At 44.9% G+C, this 14,633-nt stretch overlaps 1 protein-coding gene and 1 long non-coding RNA gene across 6 annotated transcripts in view; one reads left to right on the top strand and one right to left on the bottom strand.

Moving 5' to 3' along the window:
* Positions 1-3,962, bottom strand: part of LOC107195566 — a 99,649-nt gene extending 95,687 nt beyond the window's left edge. For all 5 annotated transcript variants that reach the window (XR_003045911.1, XR_003045912.1, XR_003045909.1 and 2 more), the window contains exons 1-3: positions 3,605-3,962; positions 1,620-2,719; positions 485-546 (exon numbers count right to left, since the gene is read on the bottom strand). This is a non-coding gene — a long non-coding RNA (uncharacterized LOC107195566). The remainder of the gene's footprint in view (positions 1-484; positions 547-1,619; positions 2,720-3,604) is intronic.
* Positions 3,963-4,009: 47 nt separating this feature from the next.
* Positions 4,010-14,633, top strand: part of MKLN1 (muskelin 1) — a 284,216-nt gene continuing 273,592 nt past the window's right edge. The window contains exon 1 of the mRNA XM_025045829.1: positions 4,010-4,136. The gene's annotated coding sequence lies outside the window, so the exon portion shown is untranslated. The remainder of the gene's footprint in view (positions 4,137-14,633) is intronic.

Here is a 14,633-nt window from a genome sequence, read left to right as displayed (position 1 = left end):
GCCGGGGGCGGGAGGGCAGAGGGCGCCACCCTGTTTACAGCCCTCGCTCCTCGCCGGGTACCCCGCCCGGAAACGGTCTCCCAGGAGAAGGTCCCGGAGCGCGCACCCACCCGCCGCAGCCGGGACGCCGCTCGGAATGAAACCGTCGCCACGGCTCTGGGGTCGGGGCCGCGCGAGTCTCCCCCCGCTCCTCCTCGGCCCACCGCCCACGCGGCTTCGTGTCAGCCCCCGTCACGACTCTGCTACGCACTTCGCCCTCTCCCCTCGGCGCCGGCGCTTCCGCAGACCCCCCTCACGTGGCCCCTGCCTCCCAGCCACGGACCCTCGCGCACTTACGGACCCTGCGCCTGCTCCCACCTGGTGGGATTTCATCCCTCTCGGGCCACCCAGCCCACCTCTTCCGCCCGGGGGTGGGGGTGGGGACGCTGCTACAAGCTGTCAGAAGCTTAGCTTTCCACCCTCACCCTTAAACATCCCCACTCACCCTTCCGCGTAGCTTCGAACTCAATCAGATATCCAAACGGGTGAGGGGACGTCTTGAATTTTCTTCGTAATTCGCCAAAAAACAAACAAGACGCAGCTCTGCTCATCTACTTGCCTTCAGACTTCCCTCCCTCCACGTGTCCCACCCAAAGCAACTTACAAATAGAAATGCCCACCGCACAACTGCTATGCCACCTGCCCCCTGGACACCTGGAGACCCACCCGACCCGCCTTCTGGAGCCCGCACCTGGGCGGGGTGGGAGCGATGCCGTCTGGCACCTTAAAGTAAGGAGTGAGAGGGGCCAGGCACCCCCTCCTCGGCCCGGAGCGCTGTCCCTCCCAGCCCCCAGCTCCTGGGCAAACCAAGGCATCCTACGTCCCTCCCGGCGAAAGGAAGGATATAGCCAGAGGCCCGAGTGCCCGGGGTGTTTTCCCCTCTGAGAACCCAGGCTCCGCGCCCTCCACAAGCAGCCCCCGCCCTTCCCGCCACCTTATTTCTGGTCGACAGCAAAGGTAGGGTAGGTGGGAGAAACGAGCGAGTGCTGTCTAGGTTAGGGATGTTGGTCTCCGCGGAGTGAAGAGGTGGGATCTCGAAATGGAAACAGTCTCCCCCCCTCCCTCCCCTCCTCCTCCTCCTCTTCTGTTTACCTCAAGTTTGAATTTTATCTGCGCAACATTAGCTGGAATGCGGACATTGAAAAAAAACACACTCTCAACCGGGCAGCAGCTCCGGAGGAGCCATGTGGCATCTAGCCACCTCGAAGGGGGGAAAAGTGCTCTTAGCAACACAAACATGGCGAAAGCGCCCCGGCGTTCCCGGGGAACGCCACGACCCCTACCTTCCCTCGCCCGGTGGCCGAACATCCCCGGCCGTGACCTGCGGTCCCCTCCCAGGGGCAGGCGACGGGCCCCGGGGAGTCCGAGGGTGGGACCGCGGTGCGTGCAAAAGAGGAAATAACAGAGTCCACAGTGGAAATGTTTCTGCTGGACCATCGGACTCATCTGCTTCGCCAACAGCGAGGGGACACCTCGTTTCCGCGCCCCCCGCCCCCACCCCGGAGGTCTGAACGGAGAACAAAATCCCCATCCCAAAGTCCTGCCGGTAGGGCCGGCTTTCCCCACCCTCCAGAACTTACCTTGGAGCTGAAACACGCGGCTGCTTCAATCCCTTTCTCTCGCCTTCCTCCAGAGCGAGACGCGAGGGGGAAAATGATGCGCATGTATATTTGTAGAGCGTATTCTCCTAGAATTTCCCTCTGATAATCACGGGCAGCGATGGAGGCTCCGCAGACAGGTGCAGTGCTGGCCGAGGTCGCCGGCTAAAAGTTGTTCTCTCCGCGCTTGGCGGCGGGGTCTCCCAGCCGGGGCTGAGGACCCGGTCTCCCTGCACACCGCCCCCCCTCCGTCACCCCCTTCTCCTCGCCGGCTGCTGCTGCGTGCGGCTCGGCTGCAGGGGAGGTGGCGTAGTTTCTCTTCCTCCCACCTCTTCTCACTCACTTGTTTTCGTAGCCGTGGGCTCCCCTAATGCTTTCCTCTCCACAATGTTGTTTCATTATATCATGTCCATCATGTGACACCGGAGAGGCCTCTCTATGGAAACTTAAAGGGGCTCCCACGTGACTGCAGCAGCAGCAGCAACAACAGCAGCAGGACTGGCGGCGGCGGCCGCAGCGCTCGCACCACCACCCACCGAGAGCCCCTCACAGCATCCCGGAGGGGCTCCTGGCGCTGCCGAAGCCCAGATAAGGGAGCCACAGCATCCGGGAGCTGCGGCGTCTGTGCGTGCGTGTAGCCCTTGCTCATTACATAGGAAACCGAACAGAAGGAGCGTCCTTAAATCCTTTCCTACAGTCACAAAACCCACGCTCTGTTAAAATGACATTTCGTGGCTCCTACTTTATTTTCCCCAAGAGCAATGAGTTCTCTCTCAGGTCTGATTACATTTTACCAAGTCAAAAAGAAAAACCGGATTTGTCCCTCTGTGAGTTCAGCCGGCTCTCGGTAGAACAGAAATGACAAAACAATAATAACAGAAATAGAATCAGGCATTTGATGCATAATTACCATTGCCACCAGCTCTAAAGCTTTCTGGAATTACATTCCTCCGGTAACTGTGCATGATGCTTGCAGGAGGCAGAACGCGACGCAGTTTGTCTCTTCCGCAGCTATATTAGGGCTTTGTTGCTGACAACAGTGAAACTTGTTTGTGTCAGGAAGTGAGGTACGAAGATATGACCTGGAAGGTACAGACAGAACCAAAGTGGCACTTTTTGCATTACTTTCTGACCGCATTCCTTCAAATGGTGAGAAGTAGCCAGTCTGCTGTAAAATGCGTAGCGGGTGGTTGGTGGGAAAGAAAAGAATCAGAAAAACACATTTTCCCCTGAATCATACTTTACATGCTAGACACTAGAAAGTATAGCTATATGCGTATATATACGCAGAGAGAAAAGCATATACATTTTTAATGATATTTTGAACAGATAATTTCTGCCATCATTCCTAGAATTGAACTGAAGTATCTGACACACACTTTGGAAGACTTGATTCAAGTCCAGTGATGTGTGGACACTGTCACATCAGAGTGCCTTCGGTATTGAATCACAACCCCTCTATGGGCAGATGACTTAAATCCCCAAATCTCTACCTTAAAGTTTGTGTGGACCATGGAGATTTTATCCTGTAAATCTAAGCTAAACGGCTATTTTTGCTTTAGTTCATGCTTTTCCATCTATAAGGAAAACTCCCGGTTTGGATTGGTGGAATTACGAAAAACTTCGCAGGCAACTGAAGAGGGGGGTGGAAGATCATCCTTCCTTTGGGCTTTGCCTTGACTTGTATCTCCATCCACCTCATCAGTTTACCTCATCAGCCATGATGAATGAGCTCCACTACATCCCTTCTAATGCTATATGTCCCCCCAATTCTTACCTTCCTATCTAATGCGAAATTCTTCCGCCCCTCTCCCCTTTTCTGCCCTTGCCTCCCAGTTCAGCCTCCAGGGCTGCCTGGACACTTAGCTCAGGCCTCCCCAAATACTCCCTCCCAGTCTTTTTTCCCCTGAAGCTCCCCCCCCGCCCTTCCCAGCTTGGTCTCCCTTCTCGCAACTCTACCCCCTTACCTCTCATTGACCTCCTTTATTCTCCTTCACAGCCCGGCCCTTGACTTCTCGGTCTCTTCTTCCCCTTCTTTACCTGCGAGGTTCTGCCCCAACTGGGGTCTCCTTCACACCCTTCTCTCTGGTCCCATCCCTTCTGACGCCAAACCCCAGCCTTCCTCAATGGCTCGGCCTGGTCGGCTTTAGCTTTATTTTGTGCCCATGCCCCTAGGCTGGGAAAGGACTGTGTGGTGCAAAGTGGGGGCAGAAACCCCCCCCCTTCGGAGGTGGCCCCCGCCTCGCCCCCCTCTACCCCTCCCGAGCCCGGGTTGCGGCGCTTCCTGGGCGGATGGTTGGGACTCGCTGCAGCAGCTGCGGTTCTGCTGTGTCATGCAAGGAGGCGGCGGCGGCGGCGGCCAGAGCTGGAGGGGGAGGAGGGGAGGAACCTGATCTCTCCGGTAGCGAAGGGCTGGAGGCAAACACCGAGCTCTCCTAGAGCCGCCCGGGAGCAGGGAGGGCTCCGCTACCCCGGGGGGCCCTCCCCGCGGGGCAGATGGTAAGTGGGGCGGCGCAGGTGGTCGCCTTGGGAAGGGAGCGCGCAGGGGGGTTAGGTGGGGAGGTGGGGGAGAACCAGGAGTCACTCCGGCCAAACTGAGGGAGCTCAGTGTCCAGCTGAAAGGGACCCAGGCCATAATAAGGATGACCCGCCAAACGTAGCAATAACGCCCCACAGTTGGCTCGGGCTACGCAGAGGAGTTGTGCGTCCCGAACCCAGGACAGAGCTAGAGGCAATGATTCAGGGTGTGAGACCCATCATCCCATCAGCCCTGGCGCTTTAGGGAACAGCCGAGTAGCAAAAGTCGACATACACCATAGTCCTAAAGCCTGACTGCGCTTTACGGGTTGTCTTGTTTAAAACTAGAGAAGGGTATGGAAACCTGCCCAACCTCACTTCAGCCACGAAAATAATGCTCTTGGCCAGTGGCCTCAGACAAACAGCCACTGGTGCAATTAAACAATCAATAGGAAAAATAGCTTCATTCCCCTCACCACCTTCCTTCCCCAGGCTACTTCAGCCAGGTTGATTTATTCTGTTGAAAGGAGAAAGAAAACTATGTATTTGTTTACATGTTCCCTTCCACCTTACCCCTCTGTCAGCCTCCACCCTACACAAACTGCCCACCCCACTATTCACCCCACTTTCAGACCGTGACCCATGTTGGATAAGGGGACTGCCTTAAACTCTGAAGGATTTCACCTCCTCTACCCTTTACCATAGGGGAATCAGAAACACAACTGACAGCAATGAATGTAAGGACAGGCTGGGCACATGAGAACATTACTTTTTTTTTTTTTTACCTGAGTGCAGTTCTCAGGGCAACCTTTTTATTACTATTATTCCTTTCCCTTTCACTCCTAGAAATTTCAAAGCACTTTCTGAAACATCGTCTTTTTTTTTTTAATTTTTTTTTTTATGTCAGTCATAGGTTTAGAAGGAAGGGGTTGGTGGGATTAGCTGAAAGGCTAATGACTGTCTCAAAAGCACATGCTGTTGCTAGGGAACTCAGGCTCATCCTGCTCTCTAATCACTAGCATGTTACGTGGAAATCAAACTTCTCAGGGTGTTATTAAAATGAATGGCATTTGGTTAAAAGTGTTCTTGCTTGTGTTGTAGCATCCTGGATTATTATCGATTGCCTCACACCCACATATCTTGTTTTCCTAATTTGATTTCTGTATTTGCGTCACTGCCAGGGACACACAGACTAGACCAGTCAGGTTCACTTCCTGTTTCTCAGAACTGGTTTATATTTGGTCTCGTCGCACTAGCTGGTAAAACATTATTAAGCCGATCCTCTTGGAAAGAAGTCTGTGCTTTCCGTGAAAACAAATTAGCCCAGTTAAATTCTAATTCCCATGGAAAAGTCATCATTTGAGGAATAAAGCAGACTGCCAGTTACCATTTGAGAAAACCATTCTTGAAATGTAAAACCTAGAAAAACCCATCATCTTTATTTTCTTATATCCACAATCTTCATTCCTCAGCATTAGAACTAAAACAAACTCAAGTAGAGAGTAGATTCAAGGATATTTCTAAAATGAAGCTCAGAAAGCACACGCTGAAGCTGGAGAAATCATTTAGACCAAATAAGGCATAGAATTGAAGGGAATCCAGGCCCCAGGAGCACAAATAAGCTTGGGTTAGCATTGGGGCACTCAGGGAACAGAGTGTGATTGCAAGGCTATACTACAAATAGGAGCCCATCACTTTGTGTACTAATAGTCTCTTTTACCAATCCCCTAAATCCCTTGCTTTTTTTTTTTTTTTTTGTCCAGTTCCTTTCTCTTTATAAGGAGGATATCACAAAGGCAATATCATAAAGATAAGCACCATGTAAACAGTTTGGTGGGTTCTGACGTAATTTGTTTAAATGGAAAATAATAGGGTGTATATGGTGTGGAGGAAAGATCAGCTGACTGAAAGTTAGGACATTTGCTCCCACTTCTACAGACTGGATGACCTTGGACGAGCCTTTACAGGTCTTCTTCCTGTCAGTTTCCTCATGTAAGCTTAACAAAAGTGCTGGACTAAAATATGTCTAGGGTTCCATCTACAAAGTTCTGTGATTATATTGAATTCACTACATAAAAATGTCAATTTTAGCTGGATTTTGCAATGTTAAATTTTGACATTGAAACTTTAATAACTATCCACAGGGACCTTGGAAGAAATCATAATGGAAAATGATTTGCTGTTGATACATCATTTTTTAGTATCAGTTGCCAGGCAATCAAATAAAATTGACCTTACTCTCAATGTTCTTACTCTCTGCTTGCATGGTGGTGCTGCGGAAGCAACAGGATAAGAGGTAGAAAGGATATAAAAATGTATAGAAAGGGCTTTCAGTTATTTTAGATTTAGTTAACCCAAAGTACTTTGATGAGCAAAACAATGAGCTGATGAGGAAGGGCTACATGTAAGAATTTAATAATCAACTGAATCATCATGGAGTTAGTAATCTATTTGCCTGTATTTTACTTAGCGATAGGCAAAAATATACCTAGCACAGATTTTGGAAATTTTCAGATTCAAGATATTAAGAAATAGCATGAAGAAACGTGAGATTTGTGCCAGAGAGAAAAGACCTGACTTTGAAATCCAACTCTGCTACTTTATTTATTCATTACTGAGTGTCCGCTCTTTGTCAGGTACTGTGCTAGGCACTGGGAATATAGAGATGAATAAGACAGTCTGCTCCGAAGGACCTTATAGTATAACGAGGAGGCAGATGAATACACAGCTGATCACACACAAGTGAGTGAATATCAATGAAGGAGCTCATTAGATGGGTACCTAACCCTGACTGGGCATAGGCAGGGTCCCTAACTATAGAAGGTGAATTGGGAAAGGAGTTCTGAAGGATGAGGAGAAGTAATCCAGACAAGTAGGCAAGTTAAAGAGAGATGTATCCCAAGCAAAGAAAGTACTATGTGTAAAGTCTTGGAGGTAAAAAGGTATGCCCAGAGAGTTGAAGATGATGGACAGTGCCCAGCAAAGTAGTAGATTATCAGTTATGTGAATGTCTGGCAGAAGTTCTGAAGGGTACACCCAGAAAGATCAGCAAGGCCTTGTATCGTGAAAGGCCTTGTATGTCTTCCTAAGAAGTCTCAATTTATCCTAAGGCTGATGGAGAACCGCTGATGAATTTTAAGGAGCGTGTCCATTTTAGAGAGATGACCCCAGTTCGAAGAATTTATTAGTGTGAGTGAAACTATAAACAGGGAGACTAGTTAGGAGGTTAGCATTACAGGAAAGAAATGAGGGACGTCTAAACTAAGGCAGCAAGAATGGAAAAGGGAGAGAGAAGAATTCAAGAAATAGTAAAGATATAGAACCAACTGAATATTAATGCTGATTGTATCTGCAGGATTAAGGAATAGGAGGAGATTCACGCTTAGGTAAATGGAGTACCCTTCGCCAAGATGGGGACTTTAGGAGGAAACATAAGTTGAAGAGGGAAGGTAATTCATTTGAAACGTGTCGAGTTTGACGTGTCCGTGGGATGTCAAAGCGAAGCCTTCTACACAGAGGAGTCTAGAACTCAGGAGAGAGATCTACTCTGGAATCATCAGCATAAGTGATCATTTATAGTAGTAGGTGAAATCTCCAAGAGAAAAAGTAAAGTGTACGAAGAGGAGGGGACCTACTCAGAAACCTTATGAAGATGCCAATGTGTGAAAGGCGAGGAAACAGAGAGAGGAGGAACATCCAGACAGGGAGCGGGATCGGGAACACACAGTTTCAGAGAAGCCAAGGGAGGAATGGTCAACAGCACTAAATGCTAGAGAAAGTACTTGGACTTAGCAACAAGAAGGTCATTGTTGCATTTGGCAGGAAGGGGTTGATTGGGATGATGTGGAGAGGCACCTGATTGCAGTGTATCGCGGAGCGGATGGGGTAGAGGAGGTAGGAAGAGGAAGTTCTTTTGGATAAGGACTAAAGGGCAAGAGGGAAAGGGGGGAAAGGGTATCGGGAAGAGAGGAAAATCGTGGCCTGTTAAGGCTGCAAAGGGAAAAAAGGAAATAACACAGTAGTAAAAAGTTCTTGATTCTTTCAGCCTTTTCCTTCTAATTAAATGGCATCACCATCCACTAGTTGCTCAAGCCAAAAGCACGTAGACATTCATGATTCTTCTCTTGTCCTCCGTTCTCACATCCAGTCCATGGGGAATTCTGGTCAACCCTATCTCCAAAACATTTTCACAGTGTCACTTTCTGTCTCCACCGCTACCACCCTAATCCAAGCACCATCTTCTGGGCTCCTGTAACAGCTTCCTAATTGGTTTTCTTGCTTCCAGTCTCCCTCCTGTTCTCCACAGCCAGAGTGACATGAATCGTGAAACGAAAATCAGATCAGATCGCTTCCCTTCTTAGAATCCTCCCATGTCTTCTGATTGCACCTGGAATGAAGTCCAGACGCTTTGCTGGCCCAGAAAGCCCTAAGTAGAATCCCAGACCACCTCTTCCACCTCCCACCACTCTCCCCCGACTCCAATCAGACTGGCCTTTTTTCTATTCCTCAAACACATTGGACTTGCTCTCGTTTTAAAAGACTCACTCGAGATATTTCCTTTTCGTGCAATACTCATTTGGTCATTCCAATCTCCGTTTAAATGTCAACTCCTCAAAGAGGCCCTTTCCGAACACCTTGATTAACGTATCCTTCTCTGTTCACCTTCCCACCCATCCTATGTATTTTAAAGTAGGAAAAAACTTTATCTCTATTTGTTTTTATTGCTTATGGTTGAGAATCCCTCTAAAGTTTAAACCTGAGGATTCCTGGCACATGATAGGTACTTAAAAATATTCACTGGACATTTATAGAGGGGAAAATGAGAGGAGCAATAGATTATTAGAAATTAGAGGCATCACGGATCAGAGCCTGGTGTGGTTGAGGAATGGCCAGTGATGATGGATTACTAGGCTTTTAAGATTCCAGAAGTGGAAGACTTACTAGTTGTGTGACGCTGAACATTCGCATTCTCTGAGATTCACTTTGTGATCAATAATGCTCATGCCTCACAGCGCTGTTAGGAAAATTAAATGAAATAGTACAGTTATAGATATAAGGCAGTCTTGTCGAGCTATTATCAGAAAGTCAGGATTTCTGCAAATCAGTTCATAATCTCTGTATGTAAGCTCTTCATGTGGGCTCCCCTGCAATGGGGTTAACATTTGATGATTACGTATTATTAGGAAAAAAATAACTAAATCATGACTTTTAAAAAATACCAAGATACCTAAAAGAACCTGGATATTAGATTCTTTAAGAAGAAATCAAAGCACTCCTACAAATCAATAAGGAAAAACATCAAAAGCCCTGGAATATCGAGCAAAGGGTATGACAAACAGATTGCAGTTAAGGAAATACAATGGATTTTTAGACTATGTAAAAATGCTCACCCTTTCTTATAACAAGAGATATGCGGATTACAACTGCAATGAGTTGTATGTTTTACATATCAGGTCGACATAAATCAAAAAGTTTAGTAGCATACTTTGTTTGCCAGGCTGGGAAGAAGGCAAACATTGTCAGTAGGAGTGAAAGTTGGTGCAACCTCTGTGGAGGGCAACCGGACCGTACTTATCAAATGTTTAAATGTACAAAGCCTTTCACCTAGCAATTCTACTTTTATACAATAGATGCTCACACATCTATGGAAGGATAATTCTACTAGGTTCTTCATTGAAGCATTATTTATGCTAGTTGAAGACTGAAAACCACCTGCGTGTCCATCGATAGAGAAGGGGTTAAATAAATTATGGTGCAATTATAGATGTGAAAGGCAGACAGCTGTTGAAAAATTGTGTCAGTTTTGAGTGTACTGATGTGAAAAGATCTTCAGGATACATTGCTACATAAAAAAATAAGATGAAGAACAATGTGTATTTTGCTAGCATTATGTTTCCTTTTAAAAACTATTTACTTCTTTTTTTTTTTTTTTTTGGCCTGAAAAACATCTGTGAGAAGATAAAATAGAGCAGGCAAGTGCAGATGTGGAGGGACCAGTTGACATTTCAGCGATTCATGTCAGAAATGATTGTTTCCTGGACTAGAGTGGTGGCATGCACAGGAAGAGAAATGATCAGAGTCAAGAGTTATTTTAAAGAACTTGACAATTGAATGAAAACAGTAGGTTGTAGAGAGGGAGGTGGTGTCATGGTTGACTTGAGAGTTCTTCCGAGATCAGATGCAAGAGTATAGGTGTCAATCACCAAGATGGGGGATCCTGAGTCAGTAACAGAATTCTGGGGAAGATTAAAAACAAAGTGGTGATGTCTACTGCAGACTTGTGATCTGGGAGATCTGAAGTCAGAAGAACTGCTGGACCTGGACTTATAAATTTGGAAGAGATTGCTTAAGAAGGTTAGAATCAAAAGAAAAGCAGGCTCAGGGCTAAACTCTGATCATTTAGTGATTGTATAAGAAAGAAAAAAGCTGGCAATGGAGACCGAGAATCAGAAACCAGAAAAATAAAATCAGGAGATTATGGGGCCAAAGAAACCAAGAGAAAAATATGTTAAAGAGGATCAATTCATGTTAAATACTGCCAAAAGGTCCTAGAAGGTCATTATAACTTGTTTCTCTCATAAATGCTAAGTTTCTTGAGAGCTGGGAATTTTATTTATTTTTGTGTCCTCAGGGATTGTCCTGTACCTCACACATAATAAATGGTTACTAAACTTTTATTAAATTGAAGAGCGAAACAAAGACACAAAAAGAGAGAGAGACAGGCAGAAAAGACGATGTATCTTTTCCTCTTAAAAAATAAATAAATAAGACAGAGTCCCTTGAACTTCACTGCAAACCAAACTTGATCTTAGGAAAAATAAAGAGGTTCTGCTCCCTCAAGTTTTCTCGTGAGCTAACACATTGATTGAGCTCTCACAGTGCCATGTCGTTGAGATGTTAAGTGCCTCCCGAAAACATTTTGATAATAGTCACCTGTATCTGGTCATTCTGAGTCATTTTTGTCTTTATTTAGGTCCTGGGTGATGACAAAAAGAGCAATTTGCTTTTCCTCGTCTTTCTGACTCTATCCTACCACACTGAATCAGTTGGGGAGTCTGGAGAACCGATGTCAGTGCCATCACAGTTCTGTAATACACTGCAAACCACTCATAAGGATCCCCAGCCCTAGTTTCCTGTCAAAGAGGGTGATGACTTTTGGCAGGAAGAGATGTATCACCTCTTAGAGAAAACACCAGTTTCTCAGTCCGTTATCGTTTCTGCAGAAAGGTGCTAATGCTATTAGGAGAAAATATAGAGAATACCAAAGGAGAAAAAGTTTTGACTTTGTCCTGAGAATATAGAAACCGACATAGCAAAAGAGATGTCATGACCTTTTGGTACAGTGTCCTTGAATTAGAAACTAAAATAATAGATGTAGTTTAAACAATACTTAAAATGTTACCACATCCTGTATTATTTAGGTAGATCGGGGGTTAGCAAAATTTTTCTGTGAAGGGCCAAATGGAGAATAGTTTAGACTTTGTGGGCTATAGTCTCTGTTCTAGCTACTCAACTCTGCCATTGCAGTGTGAAAGCAGTCAAAGACAATAAGTAAATGAGTGAGCATGGCTGTGTTTTAATTAAACTTCATTTATGGATACTGAGATTTACATTTCATATAATTTTTACATGTCATGAAATATTATTCTTCTTTTGATCTTTTCAGCTACTTAAAAATGTGAAAGCCATTCTTAGCCTATAGGCCATACGAGAATCGGGGGTGGGCTGGCCTTGGCCAGTGGACGATAGTTTGGCAACCTCTGATTTAGACAAACATGAAGATCATGTCATGAAAAAGGGTTTTAGATTTGGACTTCTGAAGAAAATAATCTGTTCATATATACCCCTTTATTTTAACTTCTCAAATTTATTTGTTTTTTTTCCTATATCTGACATATTTGGAAATAAAGTATGTCTCTTCATTTCAGTGTTCATCTAACACTTTGCCCCTTCTCTTCCTTGTCATGAATGAATGTGTATGAGTGTAGTATTCTTATAGAGCAAACTGAAGAATTCTTACTACCTGACTTTACAAATACTCAAACCAAGAGAGGACATAGTTCTGATCACATTTTATAATTACATTAATTCATTCAGTAAGTACTTATTAATGATGTACTTCTTTTATAGTGCAGTACTGAGTGTTATGGAATTAGAGGTAAAAGAGGATGGATAGATAGATAGATAGATAGATAGATGGATAGATAGACAGACAGACGCAGACACACATACACACACACACGCAAAAAATCTAGTGGCTGATAAGTGTCAGTGAGAATTGCTTGGCTGTATCACAGTATAAATGTAGTCATTTAAGCAAGAGATAGTTAATTAGACAAAACTAAGTTTAAATCTGAGCTCTTTTATGTCCCAGATGTATGACCTTGGGCTGATTATATAAACCATATAAAGTTCAGTTACACTTTTTAGAATGGGGATAATAATACCCACCTCTTGAGGAAGTTGTGGGAATTAAGACAGTGCATGTAAATCAGCTAGCATGGTTCCTGGTATGTAGTAAGTAATCAGCAAACAGGAGCTGTTGGTGTATGAGGGTATATAATTTGTTCAAAAGAAGCATACAATCAAAGGCAAAGCAGAGTGACTTTGTGAGTCAAGAACTTATGAGCACAAATGGAAATCCACAAACCTGAAGGTTGATGCCTGGTAGAAAAGACTTGGGTGAAAATAAAAGCAGAAGTAACGTTGTCACAGGAACATACATCAGGCAGCTGGCCAGCTATCTTGCCTTTGCTTCCCTAGTAACCAGCAGCTGGGTTGTCTAAGGAGCTCCACCTGTAGGTCTAGCTCTCCAACCTCCCCAACACTAACTGCCAGTTCTGACCAAGGAGAAAGTGTATCATCAGTATCAACTCCAGCATCTTGCTTCCTTCCAGTCAGGTCAGCGGTGAGCCTTGGACACCTGTAGCTGCCTCCTATGATGCCTCCCATTCCTATGTTTGTCCAATTCTGGGCTTCCATCTTGACCTCCACACTTCAGTCTCTGGTCGTTTTGCCTTGTATACCAGTCTCTGTGTAGGTTTGGGACTCTGTTCTGAATCCTGGCCTGCTTCACCATGACTCTGACATTTTGTTTGACTTATTGCTAACTAGTCCTCTTCCCCCAGAGGACTGTATTCTTCTGCCTGTACCCCTACTGTGATCCCCTTAAACTATGGTACACATTTGTCTTACTCTTCATACTGGACTGCTTAGTATTAATAGCCTCATGAACTTTTCCTTGGTGTGAGACACCGGGTCTTGCACAGCCCACTGCCCTAATCCAAGACAGCTTTTGTGTTCACTGCCCATATCCTGAGAGTACTCCCCACCCCAGGCCAGGCTCGTGCTCTCAACCCAGTGGACGTGTATTGTCAACGAGTTCTAGCATGCCTTGCGATCCTGTTATGACAATATCAATAATGTTTTTCCGATACAAATTACAAAATTATTGGCACAAGGGTATGATTTAGGGGTAATGGAGAACTCTAACATCTACTGGCAAATTCATTCTGCTGAAAAGTAAGCATCAAATAAAGTTAGCATAACTAAAATTTAAACTAATTGCTTATTGAAGAGGTCCTATTCTATACTTAATTCTAACTAGCTAAGAAGAATGTGTTGGCGAAGTAGAAGTGACAGACAACTTCAAAATAGTGACCACTGCATCCTTGAATTTGTAATAGCCAGAGATGGCAATCCTGTACTTGCTAACCTGACACAAGGAAGACTTGAATAAGTTAAGACAAAATATGAACATAATCTGTCTGTCCAGGAACAAGGAAACAAAGCTCAAGAAGAGTACAATGACTTGAAATTTAAATTCCTATAAAATCAGAGATTTCCATAAAGGAAAGGGAACATCTAGTAAAGGTCAATATGGTTGCTCCAAAAGTGTTCTGATAAGTTCATATTTTTAAAGGACCTGTACAAAAGGTAGGAGTTAGGTTGTATAACAAGGCTTTGTCAAAAGAAGGGCTCGAACCTATGAAAATAATGCCAGATGGCTAATATACAGAGACAGCTAGAGTCTGGGGTAAGTATTGAAAACCATTAAGTTTGAGTTTTTGTTTGTTTTTTTGCTTATGCGTATAGTAAGAATAATTATGAGGACAGGGTAGTGCTATTGAATGGAGCAGACTCATCTAATTTTAATTGTTAATTGAAAAACAGAACCATTCAACTGTAGTAATTCTAAGGCACAAGCTTTCTTCCCTCACATTTTTCATAGTTCTAAAATCAGAAAGTATCTTCGATAGCCATGTTTAATAAATATATGGTAGTAGGTTTTTTGCGGGGTGGAGGGAGGGCTCAAAAAACAGTAATTAATTGGTGGTGCATCGTACGATAGATTGGTCTTAGAATAGAGGAAATATGGAATTTTATTCACTTAGCTCTTCTAGTATCAATCACACTCAGAGGATGAGGGGTCCACTTTGTGTCCTGCAAGTAGCGGTGCTGACAGTGGCCACAAAAGGT

Source organism: Pteropus alecto, unplaced genomic scaffold, assembly GCF_000325575.1.
Source record: "Pteropus alecto unplaced genomic scaffold, ASM32557v1 scaffold22, whole genome shotgun sequence".
Classification (NCBI taxonomy): Eukaryota; Metazoa; Chordata; class Mammalia; order Chiroptera; family Pteropodidae; genus Pteropus; species Pteropus alecto.
Note: the sequence above shows the minus strand (reverse complement) of the source record. Positions and strands in the feature narration are given on the sequence as shown.